General features: G+C 39.8%; 1 pseudogene; it reads left to right on the top strand.

Moving 5' to 3' along the window:
* LOC149010935 (uncharacterized) overlaps window positions 1–19142 on the top strand; it is a 40057-nt pseudogene that overhangs the window by 18886 nt on the left and 2029 nt on the right.

Consider the following 19142-nt stretch of genomic DNA (forward strand, 5'->3'; position numbering starts at 1 on the left):
TGTACCAACCGCCTGGTTGCACTGAAAGGTCCGAAAATCAAACTTCTAATATTCCATTTTAAACAGACTTTGGGACGTCCTTAGGGTTAGATCGCAACCCTAAATCACCAGAATAACATTCTAAACTTTGCAAACATAGAAAACTAACTAAAACTTGTATCTAGAAGTTAATATCTCTTTCTAAAAGTATCCGCCATTAAAATAAACATGTGACCTATTCTCCCAGCATGATTTTATTGGAAACAAAGACAAATAAATATTTTCCATCTCCAATCCTCTTCTAGCTGAGGTTTTGTACGAAAACCACTCTCCAAATAGAAGAGAAATTAATAAAATGAGAGAGTAGTTATTTTACTTACTTCTAGGATCCCAAAGTCAATGATGTTCCATAAGATTCTCCTCAAAAAGGGATCTTCCTTCTCCAACACGTGCTTTCTGACCCTGCAGCAGTCCATAGCAGTCTATTGCATTCAAATAATGCAAAAATAGGGTTTAGGAGGCATAATAAGGTACCGAGGGCTACAAAGGTAATTATGCATGTACTATTCCAATCGACCACCAGGAGTGGCAGTTGCTTGGGCAATCAACTGCCCCCTAGTACTTTTTAGTGCTTGGGCCCTTTGCACTTTTGGTTGGTTCCAAACATTGGTTCAAACCTAAACATCATTTAAAAGGCTCTTACCTTTCTCATAAGCATCTCCAAAATCTGTCTTCCTTGCACTTTGTTGGGAAACGCCATATCAGCATTGCCACATTTGCCTCCATTAGTTTTGATCATAACAAACACAATTTACTAATGTCTACATTAAGCTGTGTTTTGTCCAGCTCATTACTAAAGTGGATCGAAGCCATCTCGTTGGACCAAATTCACCGGATACTCAAGCCCAAGTCAAGTCAAGCAATCCTAAACAAAGAACCAAAGTCAAGATGAGTATCAAGTGCAACGCATAAGAAGATGCGAAGATCAAGTCAAGAATCAAGACTTAGATGATTTTAGGGCTTAGAACACTTTCACATACACAAATATGTAATCACACCAATCACATGCATTTCATATCACTAGACTGACCTAGGACATAGTAGGAAGGTGTATGTGGCTTAGGTTTAACAAAAAATACCAAAAACCCAAACCAAGTCCAAGCCCAAACAAAGTCAGGCTATTGTGCACCAGATGGACGTATCCGTCTGGTAGACGGAAATTTGTTTGGCTCAGATGTTCGTCTGACTAGATGGTCTTTCGTCCGGCCCTGATTAAAGTCGTTAATTAAAGCCTAACGGCTATATTTTAACGAATCAATTTTGAGACGGAGCTCCGTCTGGTTAGACGGACGTCTGTCTGGAGTAAAATTTCAATGAAATTTTATATCCATTGGGAGGTAGGGTCAAGCAATTCGAGGACTTCTTTATAAGCCCAACACCCCCATTTGAGGGGTTCTACCTTGCCAACTGAGCTATTACTTCCTCACAAGTCTTAAAGCTATTACTTGAGAAATCTAACATTGTTTACTAGTATTCCAACTCCACCCAACTTTGAAGAACATTCCAAAGTTATTAAACAAGCTCATTGGAATCAAGCTTGGATTTGTTGAAGGTCATTGAGACTTATTGTTGGTGCATTGCATTCCTTGAAGTATTCATATCATTGCATCACATTCACACAAGGGGTAAAGTGTCACTCCCCTTGTTAGATAATATCCATTACTTCTTGTACTTGTATTGATTGTTTCAATTCTAGTCTAGGTTGATTAGTACTGGTAGAGGGTGCTCTTGCCCTATTTAGAACAAAGATTGTATAAGGGTACTCTTGCCCTACTTAGTGAACAAAGATTGTAAAGGGTACTCTTGCCCCGTAACAACGATTGTAAGGGTTTGATTCTCTACCCACCGTATTGAAAGAGAATCAATAGTAGAATACTCTCTTGAGGCCAAGAGAGGAGTGGACATAGACTTGTAAAGTCGAACCACTTTAAACTCTTGTGTTGTGATTGCTTGTTATTAACTAATTTCATTTAAATCTTCAATTTATATTGAAATTGCAATTAAACCGAGAATTTGGGACAATCCACAAGATACAACCTAATCACCCCCCCCCTCTAAGTTGTAATAACACACTTGATACCCACCTGCCCAAACCATCTAGATTTTGATTGGATCTTCTTTCTATTCCACACAAGGAAGGTCCATAGGTTCTAGGGCCAAAACATGGACTTCAATTTGGATGGCCCACAACTTCTTCCAACTTGATGTTTCGGTTCTCAAACCTGCAATTCAGGTTTCGGATTAGGATCATGGGGGTTATTATACCAACGGTCGTGGTGAGGGAGGTGCCCTAATCCCTAACCATGGTTGTTGATTGGACTGTTATCCCATATGTTGGTCATGATGCTCCGTTTGATTGGTGTTGTTGGGGTCTGTATGAGACTTCCCAAAGGAGGCTGGTGTTATATCTTAATATGTATCTACCTAGATAGAGACTAGCATGGTTAAATTCATAGGAACATACTCGCATTTACATCACATTTTTTATATTTCATTTGCAGTTCATAACTTACACATGTTAAATGCACGGTATATGATATTGTTGACTTCACTGAGTTCCTTGGAACTCATCCCTCATGGAAACATCCTTTTGGAGTATTCAATTCTGGTGGAGCCTATGATCCTAACCCCTATGCTGGAGCATATGACATACCAGTGGGTGAGGATTTGAAATCCCCTATGATCCTAACCCGAAAACCCATATTGTAGGTCCGAGAACCTGAAGTGCAAGTAGAAGACAACTGTGGGCCATCTAGATAGAGACCATTGGATTGGAACCTGAACCAATGGAAGTGAATGGTGAAGATAATGAAGCTAGAGAATTGTTGAAGCTTCGAAGAAGATCACTGGAATGCTAACGGATATGGAAGGTGGATCAAGAGTTCAATGGCGACACGTTTGGAAGGTCCCAGAGACCAAGTAAGAACCCCCCCCCCCTAAGTGTGGTTTAAATGTTGTAGAAGAGCCAAGGGAAGAACCTCCCTTGAAACCTCTCCTAAATTAATTCAAGGGTATGGGTCTCCCAGGGCAACCCCTACCTATTGCCTACGAGTAAAAAGGGTATTTTGGGGATTTTGGTGTTTTAAACCCCCTCATTTAATTATTCTTTCGACCTAAAACATGTTACTTTACGCCTAAGCCATCAGAGAACATCAGAGAACTTGTGGCAAAGAGGGAGAACATTCCGGAGATCTTCCAAAGAGCTTTCCCTTCACCAGCTGAACTTTCCTAAGGTTAGTTATCCTTTCTTCTCCTAATTATCTTCTCTTGATTTTTCGCCATTAGTGAATCCTTGTGGAGAGATCCTTATATAAAAGAGACCTAAACCCTATTTCTATCTTGGCTTTAGAGTGATCTTACAGTCACTCTATTCTACCATACTTTTCTGATAGATTTTGGAGAGGACCCTTTTGCGTTTTATTAGGTTTTCAATTTGCATTGAGTTTTGAATGCCTATCAATGCTAGAACTTGTTCTTAGATGATTTCAGAGTTTCTACTTGCTTTGGTTGAGTTTTAGAATCAAATCCCAAAGCCTACAGTGTACTGGAGTAATTTTTGTCCATACTCGAACTTGGGTCTCCTAGAATGGGTCTCCCCAGGTGACCCATATGGTTACTTCTTGGGTGACCCATACCCCCCATGGGTCTCCCAGCAAGGATCTCCCCAACCAAACCCTTACCAGACATTATATCATGCAACCCATACCCCCCTTGGGTTGATTGACCATGGGTCTTGTCACACCCCACCCGCCAGTCTAAGTTACCCGCTTGACAACCCGTGGTTGCGATCCCGATCCGTCATAAGATCCACGGTCTTACCCATCAATAATAATAAATGCAAGTATAGACAAATCAAGAGCAAGAGAAAGTTCAATAATTAATAAAAAAATTTACAAGAGTCCAAATACTCCAATAAAATGATAAAGGAAAGAATCAATGATCAAAAAGAGTAATGAGTTTAGCGGAAGCAATCAAAACAACTAAATAAGTTTCTTTCTAGTTTCCTTCTCTAAAGCTAAAAACTGCGACTCATGTTTAGCAAGGAAGGGGATTCTCTAGTTCTTCTCCAGACAGTCAGCAAATTGTCTGGCAATCTGTCTCCTCCGTCCATCAATGGGTGCTATAAGCGCACTCCATGCATCTGCAGGAGCTCCCGCACAAGCTATTTCCATCTCCCATTGATGGTGCCACATCTTCTTTATACGGGAGGGTTCTTCATACGAATCCATTCCAACTTCCGACGTTGGGCCACCATCTGTGCAATTTATATAATACATACAAGAAAAAATGAATGAGTTCTGACAAATTCAATAAGGATACACAATTCTCATCCATATGTCAACACAATTAGCAATGCATATATGATGTGAATGATATGCAGTAGTATGAATGCTACTAAGATCTAACCATGCAAGTCTCTAGATAGCTGACATGCTTTAAGATATAACAACAACCCTCCTCTGGGTAGGTCTAGTCACTCTGATCCCTCACGGACTGATTACTTCTGTTGGGATCCTAGGTAAAGGGGTAAAGTCCACACTTGGCAATCCATGGTTGGGGATCAAGTCAACACTCTCTTACAAAGACCATTGGCAATGAGTACTGGCACATGTTGGGGTTTCTAATCCAATGCAAGTGATAATGGTAACACACTACATGAAGTTTAGATACTTCCCCTATGGCACCAACCAACTCGGTTTTGTATCCTTCGCAACCTAGGAATGAGAACCCTCATGGACTAGCTACCGCTATTGGACTCTACCCCCTAACCCTATGGTCATCCACATATTGTTGGGCGGAAAGCTCTCATGACTCCTCATGACACCTGGTTCGCTCCTTGGACGTCCATAAGCCCAACCCTAACATATGCAACCCTACCATTGCATGAACAATAGTGGACCGCTGAATCTCCGCACTAACTAGTTACCGTTGTAGGATGAAACAGAGTCACGTCACCATCGTCACGAGTCATCCGGCTTCAATTCCCCTACCGAAAGGGTAGTAGTATGTGGGGTACCTAGCCATGCAATACTAGACTCCCTAGGTATGTCATCCAGTAGTCATGATAGCGCTAGAGGCATCAGTGAGCATGTGTCCCATTCCACAGCCCTCTGATATCTCAAGCCAAGATATCCCAATGGAATACCCTTTCCATCAGAACTACAATACACCAATCACCATCATACCACAACCAGTCGTTCAATATCATAAACAATAAAGTACATAAAAGAACATCACAAACAACAAGTATACAATAATGTCGTCATGCTTAATATAGTTACAGCAAGGTATATGATTAAAGAACAATAAAGAAAGTAACTAGTCTAGCATGTTCAAGTCATTGCATAAGAACAAGAACGTATGTCCTTACCTGTAGTTAAGTAAAAGTTCCTTAGAAAGCAAACCGTTCACAATTAGTAGACTTTCAAAAGAAACAAAGAACACCTATAAACAGGGTTACAGATCATATAAGACAAATGAGTCAAATGGACTAATAGCCAAAAGCCACATACTTACTATGAACCAGCCGGTTGCTTGGCTCAAGTGATCGCCTTGACCAACCGCCCCAAAAACAAAATGCTCAAATCCTTAGGCTTTTGATCATCCGATTTCAATCTGGTTTTGGGATGATCTCAATCCGAATTTCGAACCCTAACATGTCTATAACCAAGGGGTAGATCAGAAACCCAAAAGCTAACACGGAGATGTGACCAAATTTCCTTCCCTTGGATAGATCCATCCTTTCCACGAATGCAGGGATTCGTTCTTGGATAGGATCCTTTCAAGAACATTAAAAAGGGGATACCGTAACAAGAAGGGTAACCAACAACCAAAAAGGTAACACAACTACACCATTCAATAGCTGAAGAAGGAGAATAGGAGAATGGAGATTCACTTACCTCAAACAGATCAACAAGAATAGAGGGGAGAAGGTTCCAGATCAAAATCCGCACTTCGCTCACCTTCCAGCATGTCTCCATTGCCGCCTAACCATGCAAAATAGCAATCCCGAATATAATAATACGTTAATAGGGCGAGGGTTGCTATTTATAGAGATCAGAGGCAAGATTAGGACAAAACCCCGCAATCAAGACCTGGCGGTCACTTGGGGCGGTTGATTGGTTCAATCAACTGCCTTAAGCAACCGCCCCCTAGTACACTACTGTACAAGGGTGCTTTTCTCAAGGGGTTGACACCCAACCTCAACCTAACCCTAATCAACACATGGGGGAGGTCTTACCTTCATTCCGAACATCTCCAAATGCCGCTTGCCTTCCATCAGAGATCCAACTTCCAAGTAAGGCAGGTTCTTCATCAAGAGAATCCAGATCCATGGGTTCTGGATATGGATCATGGACTTCAATTCGGACACTCCACAACTTAAGCCGGCTAGACCTTCAGGTTATCGAACCTGCAATACGGATTCCAGGTTAGAACTACGGGGTTTGTTACAGGTCTCCTCGAGCAACCCATACCTCCCATGGGTTGATTGACCAAGGTTCTCCCCAATCAACCGATACGGGTACTGTTCATGCGACCCATACCCCTTGGGTTGATTGGTCGGGTCTCCTCGAGCAAACCCTGCCTGTTACTATTCATGAGACCCCTACTTGCCAATTTTGGTTTTGTTTCTATTTTCGACATAAGACCTTGAAGGTTGTTTATAACCTTTAACAAACATTTAAATAGGATTATTTGGGCATGTTGAAGTGCTTTTTGGTTTCTCTTAAAGTAGTACAACTTAATCACAAGGTGAGGGAATTCGTTACTTATGCTTATCTTTGATTCTAAATGTGATATTTGACTTGTACTTTCAATTACATGCTGCTATTTGGAATCGTTTACATTCTTGTAATGCTTTGAAATTATAGTTTATGATTATTATATGATTTTACCGGTGCCTTGGTTGAGTTAGAATAAATTTGGACTTGATTTGAGGTTGTGATTTAACCATTACCCTAGGAACTTTAGAAGGAACATATAGAATATGGAACGTCTCTAGGTGGTCTAGATGAAACATGGTTAGGCACCCCGTCATGTCATTACCTTATCGGAGGGGGTATTGAGGTTGAGTGACCCATGCCAACAGTGTGGGGTGGTGGGTGCTCAAGATTGGTAACCAATTCGTGAGAAGATACAACCACAATGTGAGGGCCATTCATTGGTAGGGTTGCATATAATAGACTTGGGCTCATGGGCACCCAAGATTATGAGAGGCATGAGGGACACGAGAGCTTCCCATCCATTATATGTGAGAGGAGGCATAGTTTGAGTTGGTTGGAAGGATACATTGACTCTAGATAGGGAAGGATACTAAACCGAGTTGATTGGTGCCATAGGGGAGGTATCTAAATCTAGAATAATGTGACTAAGTAGATGATTTGCATTGGGCTAGGATTATCCCTAACACGCATCAGTACTCAGACCAATAGTGTGGTGAGAGAGCGATGACCTAAACCCTAACTAAGGTGTGAAGTGACTGTACCCCCTTACTCGGGATGTCAAGACCGGTAACCAACCCATGAGAGATCAGAGTGATGAGACCTACCTAGAGGAGGCTGGTGTCGTATCTTAATGCGTGACCTACCTAGATAGAGACCTACATCGATTTGCGTATAAGGGCATTATTACACTGTATTGCATATTCATGACAACACATACCATGTTAGTATATGATTAATATACTTTATGTTTGAATGAAGATATGCATATTTATGTAAATTACTTGCTAAGTTCTTCAGAGCTCACCCTTGTGGATATGTGGTTTAGATTTTGTTGCAGATCCATATGCCACGACAATTCAAGAATATGAGACGCTAGTGACCGACCCACACTATGTACCGGATTATCGGGATGATGATATGCACAGGGACACATGTGCATGCTATGACGATTCATACTATGATTAACCCCACACCCTGGAAGACAAAGATGATTGGAGAGACAGAACATTTTGAGTTTCATATATATATACTATTTAGTTGAAGATACTTATTTGATGTAATTCCTTAGGAGATTTGACTCATCCCTTTTCACTTACTTTTCTTTCGAGGATAAGTTTTGATAGTTTTGACTTTGCTTCTGCTTATGTGTTTTGAGATCCTTCTGGGATCCTAAAATTTTATTTTATTTTATTTTTCTCTCTCTCTCTCTTATGCATCTATTTGAGATATCATTGATATCAAATTTAACGAGGACAAAAATAGTAATTACAAAAAGTTATATTGTTTCATTATTTTTTTTATATCAAATGATTTTGATTTAGCTAGATGTTAGGCTATGGATGTTTTATTTTTATGTTATCTCAAATTAATACATTATCATTTCAATTCCAGTAATAACATCTAGAATTTTGTATTTTTTTCTTTAATGTTTGTATTAAATTAATAAGAGTCCAGAACAGGGTTAGGGTCAACGCTATGCTAGGTCCAATATAAGGGATAACAACAAGGATCGGTAGGAACAAAGATAAGGCCAACCCATCTTCTCTCAGCCCAATCAGGGACAATTAGGATGAGATCAATTTTCTCTTGGCATGTCAAGGTTCACGAATAAAGTTAAGAATATTAGACCTTGATTCAGGTAGGGATTGAAAAAAATGTATTTAATTGATCAGTTTATTATAGATAGAGGTATGTAAAGATAGTACATTGATTTGACATATATGTATCAACATGATTTCATGGTGTAGTGGTTAGTACTTTGCACTTTGAATCTTCTACCAAAAAAAAAAACTTTGCACTTTGAATCCAATGACCTAGTTGAACTCCTAGAGAAACCTTTTAAACTTCCAAAAATAGCGGGTTGATGTGTGTCACCTTTTTTTATTTTTATTTTTTTTGTGTAGAAGAGGCCGGGTATTTAGTTGTCAATATACCAAAATCAAATGGGGACATGTCATTTATACTTATACATTTCTCATCTCCTTAATTATTATTTCTTTTTTAAATTATGTTGGTGTGAAATCGAGATTATTATTATATAACATTAATATCTTTTTACTATAAGTATAACATCCAATTCTAGTTATTACCACAGTTAGTAAGTTTGGGTATGGATATGTATGACAAGTAATTAGTCCATAGGGTAAATAATACGTTTAGAATAATCTGGCTTAACAAGCCATGTACGGCAATCATATTTTACGTGTATAAGCATGTTTTAATACAACTGATCTGAACAAGTATAGGCGCAAAAATACAAGGGAGAAGGGAGATTTTGTCTTTGTAAAAATTAATGGTAAATTGATTTTTTGCAACTAATTCAACATTTTTATGCCTCCATTAAAAAAACAACATTTCATACTATATATATATATATATATATATATATATATATAAAAGCCTGATTTAAAACCATTTTCATTCTTTTGGATCTCTAATTCTAAGATAAACAAGGAAAATATATAAAAACCATTTATCATATAATTCATCAAAACCAAAAAGTATTGTTGAATGGAAGAAAAAAGAAAAATCATGTCACATAATGACAACTCTTTAAATCCTTACAATATTATTTTTACCAATAAAAAAAAAAATCTTACTATCCATGTCATGGTGTCCATGTTGCAAAATCATATGTGAATGGAATACTGGAGATAATGAACAACTGACTCAAGTATCATTGTAGACTAGAGTATCGATATCATGAGAATACAATGATCTGATCTTTACATCTAAGACATATATTATGTAGCTGTTCTACGCTATTTAGGAGTTAAATTTGATCTCCATGTTTGAATCCTTCTATTTTATCTTAAAATATAATTTTTTTGTTTTCGGTTAGAATAATTCTTATGAAGTAAACACTATGAAAAATGTGTTCATGGTATAGAATAAAAATCTAAGACTAATATAAACAATTTATGAAAGACGAAATAAGTTATTATCAATAAAGACAATGATCAATTGATGATGATAAGATATTGGGTCATGACTCTTGAGTGTTATGATTTGTTAGCGAACAAAAGACGGAGGAAGAGAAAAAAGAAAACAATGGGTATGAGTCGAATGATTGATTGAGGGTTCCATGATTATATTTATGTACTCGTCTTAAATTTCTATTTTCTATTATTTATTTTTTCTCGAAAAAGTAAAAAACCAATTAATATGTCAATCAAAATATTTAGAAGTCGAGTATGGCGTTAAGTACATGCTTAATATACGAAAAAGTATCGTTTTTCATTTATACGTCGGATGCACATATTAGTCGTATTTACTAACTATGGTTATCACTAGTAGAAGATAGGTATGTCACTTGCAAAAATCAAGGTGATATGATTGTTATTATATGAAAATTGAAATGGGTTGGTAACATGTCATTTGCCCTTTTCCATTTCTTATCTCCTTTCGTATCTCTTTATGTTGTCTACTGATATTTTCTTTTTGAGTTCCTAGTTTGTTTTGAGTTTTTGAGATTGTATGCCACATAAACCGTGGGGGGTAAGACTCTAATTGTTGTTATGTATCCTTATATCACTACTATCTTAAAGTAGCAACCAAATTGAACTACATCAAGTAACACTCATCAATTGTATACAATATAGAGAAGTTCCATCCTTGGTTAATGTATTATTTCAAATGTCAAGTAATAGAGTATCAACAACCATGAAAACAACCTAGGTAAATGAATGAAGGGTTCACATCCTCTGTAATTCTTTTCCCTAAATGAAATACTAATAGATGAAATACTAATGGATGGAAGAGTGCCTATAATAAATAAGGAAGCTGAGGAAGGGCAAGAAATGTACAGAGGCATGGAAGAGATGGAGGTAGAACCTCAAGGAATTGGAATTCATTGGATCTCCACATCATTTATCTTATGATCAAATTTCTTCTTCGAGATGGAGATTTGCAAAGAGAGAGACGGGGACTCTTCTTCCCTAATGGTTGATTACCTGCTATGAGGAAAGAGGAGAGAAGGTAGAAGAACTTATAGGAAATACTAAAAGTGATTGCCTAATATGTGTTCAAAACTAACTTGTTGGGTACTGAATGGCCAAGTGTCACAATCCTAATGGCTAATAGTAGGTAATCATAGGAACTTGAATGTAGTAGATTTGAAGCAATTCTCTAATTTTCTTAATTTTCAAGGGGAAAAAATATATGTATTTGCTCATATAGGGAGATGCACTGTGTTAATGTAGCCCAGAAGATGATCAAGCATTGCTTGCCTACCTGTCTTGTTTAAATTGTGTATCTTCGTTTCTATATTAAGCCTTAGTCTTTCACTGTGTTAATGTAGCCCAGAAGATGATCAAGTATCTCCTTTTCCTTCAAATCACACTTCTTCCATAGGTTTCATTGAAGAAAAAATCTTTTACCCATTGCCTTAGGATCTTGCCAATGAAAGGATATTGTCTTCTGGCTCCTCCTTGGACATCTTCTGTTTTGCACCTACTCAGAAGGCTATAATAAAGTCACTATTAAGATTCCTTCTAGCTATTTCATTGTGGTCCAAATGTGATAATTCCCCCCCCCCCCCCCTCACTCCTATTCCTCCAACGATAAAAGGTGCCAAAAAAATTTAAAAAACATAAAGATCATTGAATGATCTTGGTATATTCTGTATGTAAAATTAAATCAATGAAAGGAAGAGTTCTAGATCATTTACCTTAGATGATGTTCTACAACTAGACACTGGAGGTGCATCTTTGCGTTCCCTTTTCCTTCTTTCATCTTGTGAACTCTATAGATTATTTCCACGCTTCTAAATCGGCGAACTACAGTGATGGAGGTTCAGGATTAGCTTGGAGAATTCGTAGAGCATGGGAGAGTATTCTAAATCATGTGTATTGATGTTTGGTTTTCTATCCCTCTATTTATAATGTTTTCCCTCAACCCTAATTCCTTAATTAGGGTTTTTCTTAGACTCATCCAAGGGAGGGAATATTAGAGTCCTGTTTAGACTCAATTAAATAGAGGAGTAGTCATCTTAGACTACATAACCATCTTGCCGCCACCTATGGCGCAAATTGTAGTGGGACCCACCCACTATTATTAACATCTCCCACTCGCCACAAGGTGGCGGAGTTATCCGAATGCTCTCATCAACTCTAATCCTTTCAGTGCGGAAATGGAACATGCGACCTAAGAGATGTATCTAGGGTAGGAGTGTTATATCAAGTCTCCATCTAACCAACATAGCACATCACTCAAAAATTATCTCATTATACCCTAAACAATTCAATTATACCCAGTTCCAAATTCTCGATCCCTCATAGTGAGCAATGTGAACTATCCTCATATGATGTACTCATGACTTTGTCAAATGACAAGTCGCCCAAGCAATGAGTCACATCACAGATGGGTATAGAATGAAAAGTTTTCTCATAGCCCTCATGCCATTTGGATTATCCCCAACTACTTTCCTGGTCTTGCCTTGCGAGACCGCATCATCCATGATTCTAAGAACAAGCTAAAGTAGCATCATTGGGTGTCCTCTTCGTGGCATAGTCTAAAGTAAAGGGTACAAGTAGGATCAACAAAATGTGATCCTGATGGCTCACACAGTGATGAAGCAGAGATCCATTCAATCACTCTCATCATTGGTCGACTTCAGCACAACAAACATGCATGCTATGGCATAACACCCACTGATATGGGCATGTCACAAAAGAAAAAATACACCATTCGAATCTTGGTTCAGTCGCTACCTAAAGCGCCTAACCTGATTCTTCTACAATCAGACACATAATGACCAATTATAAAAGATTCACATTCGGCTACAATTCAGGCAACATAGAAATGTGATGATTCTATGTTCAACCATTGATGTCTCATCTTAGTTCCAACTAAGGCGCCTGACATTGGTTTGAAAGCCCCCTAAAGCCTTACAAACCCTTAGGCTCATCTTGCTCACTATCTACAAGCGCCAAGGTGAATTACCCGTGTGAGTGGGTCAATTCCATGCCTGGTGACATCTTTATAAAATATACTAACTCACTGCATCACATCATCTGTATGTGAGAATAGGCCGAGACTTCTCAAAAGTCTTCTAAGCCAAACTGCCTCTTGAATAGCAGTTGAGCATGCAACATACTCAGCCTCCATCGTGGACAAAGCAATGCATGGTTGCTTCTTGCTGCTCCAAGTAACAGCTCCACCTCCAAGGACAAAAACATAACCTAAGGTAGACTTTTGCTCGTCCTGATCACTATCTGTGAAACCCAGCCCTAACCTTGACCCGGAAACCTTGTTATTTGTAGGTCCGATGACCCGAAGTAAAGTAAGAAGTCAGCTTTGGGCCATCCCAGTAGAGGACTTGGTGTCTGGCTTTGAATCCATGAAGGTTGATGATGAGGTTCTATTTATGGAAACAGAATCCTGATGAAGATCTAATTAGTTGATGGACTTGGAGTGCTCTCTATCTTGGTTTGAAGGCATTTCTACCTACTAGGTAAGTCACTTGACTTGTGTGCAAAACCCCTTTAGGTTTGGATTTGATCTGGGCCTTCAATTCCCTGTTTTGGCCTTGCTGTCTGCATTGGTCGACTGATTGGTCGACCGGGCCAGTCGACCAATCCACTCGACCAATGGGTGCTGTCTTTGGCAATTAGGTTGATTCTTGCTCTATTTAAGTCTAACCTCGAGTCCACTTCGTATTTGCTGCCTCCAAACCCTCTGGAACGAACCAAAGACCTCTGCAAGTCATCTCTCTTGCATCCTTGGAGTTTTCTTGGCGGATCTTCGTCGGAACTCTTCTTTTTGCATCAAAAGGTATGTCTACTCTCTCTTCTTCTCCTACATCTTTGTTTTTCTTTCCTTTTTGAGTTGAGACAGTAGAAGAGATGCTGCATCCTCTGTTGCAAACATCTCTGAACATGTTCTCATGATCATCCTAAGGATTTAAGGCTAGAACAATGATCTTAACCATGATCATTGCAAGCTTTTGAAGGATTCATGATCAAACCATGATTTAATCTCTGATAATTTTCTAATCTGAATTCTGATCTCTTTGGATCTTCTTTCATTGATCATGTTAGTGGTTAATGGTTGTGTTTTCTTTCTATGATCCATAATCCATAGAATTCTAGTTGTTCTCTTCTACCTTACTATGTGTTCTTCATGATGCATGATAGTACATATATGGTAGGTTTTATTTCCTTATTTAGATTTATGCTTCTAAGCCTTATTCCATGAAGACCTATGCATGTTTTCATGTTTTCATTACCAAAAGCAATGATCCATCCTCCTATAGTTCTTGTCTTTGTTTTCTATTTCAAAATTCATCAAGATCCATGTTTGATTTATTTATGGTAACTTTTTGTTTCCCAATTTGGATCTTGATACCTTGATTTGATTAGTGTTTTGAGGTCCCCTATATGTTAGAATACTACTGACGTAGTCTACCCCTTGATTAGTACCCTTTTGAACCACCAAATTCGGATTTCATATCTCAAAACTCTGATTTTCTAAGCTATCGTCTGCATTGGTCGATCTGATTGGTCGATGGACCACTTGACCAATCCACTCGACCAATGAGTACAAAGCAACTCCAGAATTGGTCTGTTTCGGATGTTTTGACATATATTCTGTTAGGGATCTTTCCTAATATGTTGTATATACTTGTTTAGGACCTTCTTCTCAAGTTTGCCAAGATCTTACTTGATTTCTAGGATTCTTTGCGAGTTATAAAAGGTAAGGATGGTTATTTCCTTAATTACATAGATAGCATGAATCTAGTTTCTATATTTGAATATCATTAATATGTTTCCTAAATTAGATTCTTACAATGATATTCTACTGTTGCATAACTTTGATTACAGTAGCATTACTTATTCATATTGAATTGATTCATGTATGATTTACTTACCAATGTTATACAAGTGAATGTTATACTGATTTCTTTCCATATATGGAGTTACCATATATGTGATGATATGAATTGATGCATGTGTATGCTTACGTATGGTTTGGAAAGGAGAGGTGTCCTTTTGACACTTCTGTCCTTGGACTACTACGGGAATATTATGGGATGTTTCCGGAGATGCCCTCTGGACACCTTCCTAAACTGTTGGATGACATATATAGGATTGTCTAGTAGTGTTTGGCTAGGATGTCCTGTTATGTCAGACCCTAATCGGAGGGGTATTGAGACCGAACGACCCGTGGTAGCAATGGGGATTTATGGGCGCTCAAGACCGGTAACCAACCCGTGAGAGGACAGGAATCACATTGTGGGGGCCATTTGTTGGTAGGGTTGCATATGGTTAGACTTGGGCTCACGGGCGCTTAAGACCGGTAACCAACCCGTGAGAGGACGTGAGAGCTTCCCGTTTACCATATGTGGATAACCAATAGGGTTGATGAGTCCGTAGTCAGGGACTATGAGGACTCTAGTGTGAAGGATACCGGAAAGGATCGTCAGGGACGAGGAATGGACGTATCTGGATCTGACTTGATGTAACTAAGTAGAAGACTTGCATTTGGCTAGGCTTTACCCTGACATGCGCCGGTACTTAGACCAATGGTTATGTGAGAGAGTGGTGACCTATACCCCCTAGCCATGGAATGTCCCGAGGGATGCCGGACCCATTACCAACTGATGATGAGTGATTGAGACTTTCCTACAGAAGTACGGTGCTATGACTTAAAGCATGTCTGCCAATAGAGACCAGCATACTTAGAGTTAGATTCATTCATTCATTGTTTGTCTCATATCATATTGCATTTATGATTGTTCGGAATCCTGCCATTTATGTTATTATGGATTTTAATCGCCTTTACCGAGTTTCTTTGAAACTCATTCCTTTATTGTACAATGTTGTTAGACTATCCTGTAGGTACGGAATACTATGACGGTCCCTATGAGGAAGCGCAAGGCGAAGAGACATATCTCCAGGAAGGTGATTGCGGTTACCACAATTACTCTGAAGATCCCACGGGTGGTTATGCTCCATACGATGCTTAGTCCGACCATTGAGTGGAAGCGTCCTTGTGCTATCTATGAGATCTACACCTACAAGGATGTCGTCTACAAAGTGGAGAATAATTTAGTTACCCAATGTACTTGCTACGGGATTAGCTTTTATCTAGTTTATTCTTTAGAGCTACTTTTCCGCTGGATGTAAAGTGGGATTTTTGCTTCACTTTACTTATCTGTTTGATACTCTGATTATATTTATTATTCCGATTCGTTTATGATTCATTCTTTCATTATTGGATATATGATTTATCTTCCGCACTCTTGTTATGGTTGTTCATGATTATGTTATTGTTTATGTGGGAGGTTGATCACTCGATACCTGATCTTCGGGCTGTGGATCACACTCTCGGGTATGCCGGATAGGGTACCGGGGCCGGGAGGGCGTGACAGATTGGTATCGAGCCCAAGGTTCGAGGAGATCCTAACCACAAAAGACAACAACCGAACATTCCTGAGTCATTGATCCGAAATGACTCATCTACTCTTAGAAGTGAATAATAGAACACCGAATTAGAAACTTGAACTTTGAGGCATAACAGAACATTTCTGAATAACATACCATAATTATACTTGAACAAATATCACTAATGCAAGGAAAATAAAAGTGCATAATATACAATAATTAAAGAGAAACAAAATGAACTTCATTAATTTCAAAAGTTTTTACAATGATTACATCTGAAATGCATAAAGGGAAAATCCTAAAGTACAGTCTATCTAGGTGATCTACTCGATCTCTATATGCTCGAACTCCTCTCGCTAGCCGAGTCACCCGACGCTCTATCCTCGTCCGTCGAGACTCCATCCTCTCGTACATCTGCTCCCTGTCCGACCTCCATCCTCTCTAGCATGGAAGTCATCGATCTCATCCGTGCACCAAGATCTGAAGTATCCGGAACCGCATGTGAAGGGCCGCCCGCCCTCGAAGTGTGATGAAGGAAACTCGTGATGCACGTGCTCAGCCTCGCGCATATCTCAGTATCATCTCCGGCCTGATCATCACTATCGGGACCGATATCCTCTCCTCCATCCTCCGATCCCTCATCCTCATCCTCTCGATTCATCATCATCCTCACCCTCCGGACCAGGAGATCTCTCTAACCGATGTAGTCTCATCCGTCGAATGGTCCGAGTCCCAATGGGGTATCCCCGTGATCTAGTGTCCATCGGAGTATCCTCAAAACTCACCCCGAAATGCCCGAAGATCAAAGTCGAAGCCTTCCATAGCAAAGGTTCCGCATGCTAAGCCGCAGAACTAAGTCCAGCATGACCCGCTGAATGATGTAGGAAAGATCGATCTCGAAGCCCATGTAGATGCGGTAAATGACCAAGGCCTCCATCACCGTGACCCGATGGTGATGTCCGGCTTCGGCCTGATGTTTCGGCCGACTATGCGACCGATAATACGTGCAGAACCCGTCATCCGTCCGCTAGTCCACGGTGTGAAGCATCGGCGGCTATCCCATAGCGTAGAGCATATCTCGCGAAGCTCGTACGGCATCGGATGGCTGTCTGTGTCCGCTCCCGCAGTATCCACACACACCGCTGTGGGTAGTAAGGGACCTGCAAGATCTCGGCCGGTGTCCGGGTAGAGAAGCGAATCCGAGTCCGAAGGACCCCGCTCCCGAGGACAAGTCCGAGTGGATGTCCCCGGCCCCGAGCCTCCTCGTGTAAGTAAGGTTGCTGAAGAACAACCTCACTAGCTCCGGTATACCGGCAAATCCTCGGTGAAGAGGTGAGTCCACCGTAAAGTGTCGAACCTCTGCCGGATCCTGAAGGCTCCGAGCTGGCGTAAGTGAAGTAGACGCCCCATCTCGATGTTACAATAGCTGAAGTAGGCCTCGCATGCAAACTCGGCCCGAGGTGTGTCAAACAGGTCCGGTCTCCTAACCTCCCTCTCCGGGGCTCGAATGGAACCCGACCCTCGCCCCCCGAGAGCACCTACGATGCGACCTCGACCTCTACCTCCTCCTCGTCCCTCCCCTCGCATGATGTATCCGTGGAAGAGACAAGAGACATTTCCAATTAGTGCTATTTCAAGATTTGAGCCAAAAGGGTATTTTCGTAATTTTTCGAAAAATTTCAAATTTGGGGGAAATTTGATTTGAACATACTAGCATGTGCACAATACTTGGAATTTCATGTTTATGAAGTTGTTTTGATGAAAATCGATCGAAAACATGGATTAAAGCAAAAAATTCAGCAAGAAGAAATTTGGGGATTTTGCAATTTAGGTCAAAATTGGATTTTTGAAAAGTTGAAATTGGTTAAATCAAATTGTATGTACCTATCTACAATGTCATCTTGAGCATGTAGCATTTGATCTCGTGCGAAAATTTCAAGCGGTTTGAGAGAAAACGAAATTTTTCTAAAGATATCGATTTCGATATAAAACTTTGCGAGATGAGCACCAAATGTGTTAAAACTTGTTGTCTATGCATGTCATTGTGTTTAAAACCTAGGGAATATGTTTCTAAGCATTCCTAAGCATGATCTCTAGCATTGGATACAAGTAAAGCATGGTTTTATTGAAATGCAAGCATGAGAAGATGAAAATGGAAGAAAGAATGGGAGATTTACCTTGTTTGTGAAGATGGTGTGTTGTGGTGTTGTTGTTGAAGCACTAAATCACCTCAAGAACACTTGTGGGAACTCTTGGATATTTTCCCTAGAGCTCTCTCACCTTTGGAAGAAGTTAGAATGAGGTTGGAATGTGGAAATGAGGCTTATAATGCGAATTTTCGCATTCTCATCTTCATTGGTCGACCGATTGGTCGACCGGGTCACTCGACCAACCACTCGACCAATGGTCACAGTGACCTCATTTGCTGTTGAATTTTTGGAAAATGTGATTTTTGCCTTATGGAATATTGTTTGATAACTATATGGATATATTTGAGCATGATTTAAGTTTTCAAATCATTTGGACTTGTGGTTTATGTTGAATCTTCGAAATTCGGTATTTTGATGTTCTCGGTTTTGTAGAATGGTTACTCCGAGAAGTGGGCGTGGTGAATCCAAAGTGGTCATGGAGGTGGTGAAATACCTCGGGGAGGTGGTGAAGTACCTCATGGAGGTGGTGAGATACCAAATGCCGATCGGGGTACTCATGAGATCCCCGGTGCCCCGAATGTTGGAAGTTTCGCAGTAGATATTGCCAATATCATGGGCAATAT

Source organism: Hakea prostrata, chromosome 7 (assembly GCF_041222555.1).
Source record: "Hakea prostrata isolate BN-2017 chromosome 7, UWA_Hpros_2, whole genome shotgun sequence".
Classification (NCBI taxonomy): domain Eukaryota; kingdom Viridiplantae; phylum Streptophyta; class Magnoliopsida; order Proteales; family Proteaceae; genus Hakea; species Hakea prostrata.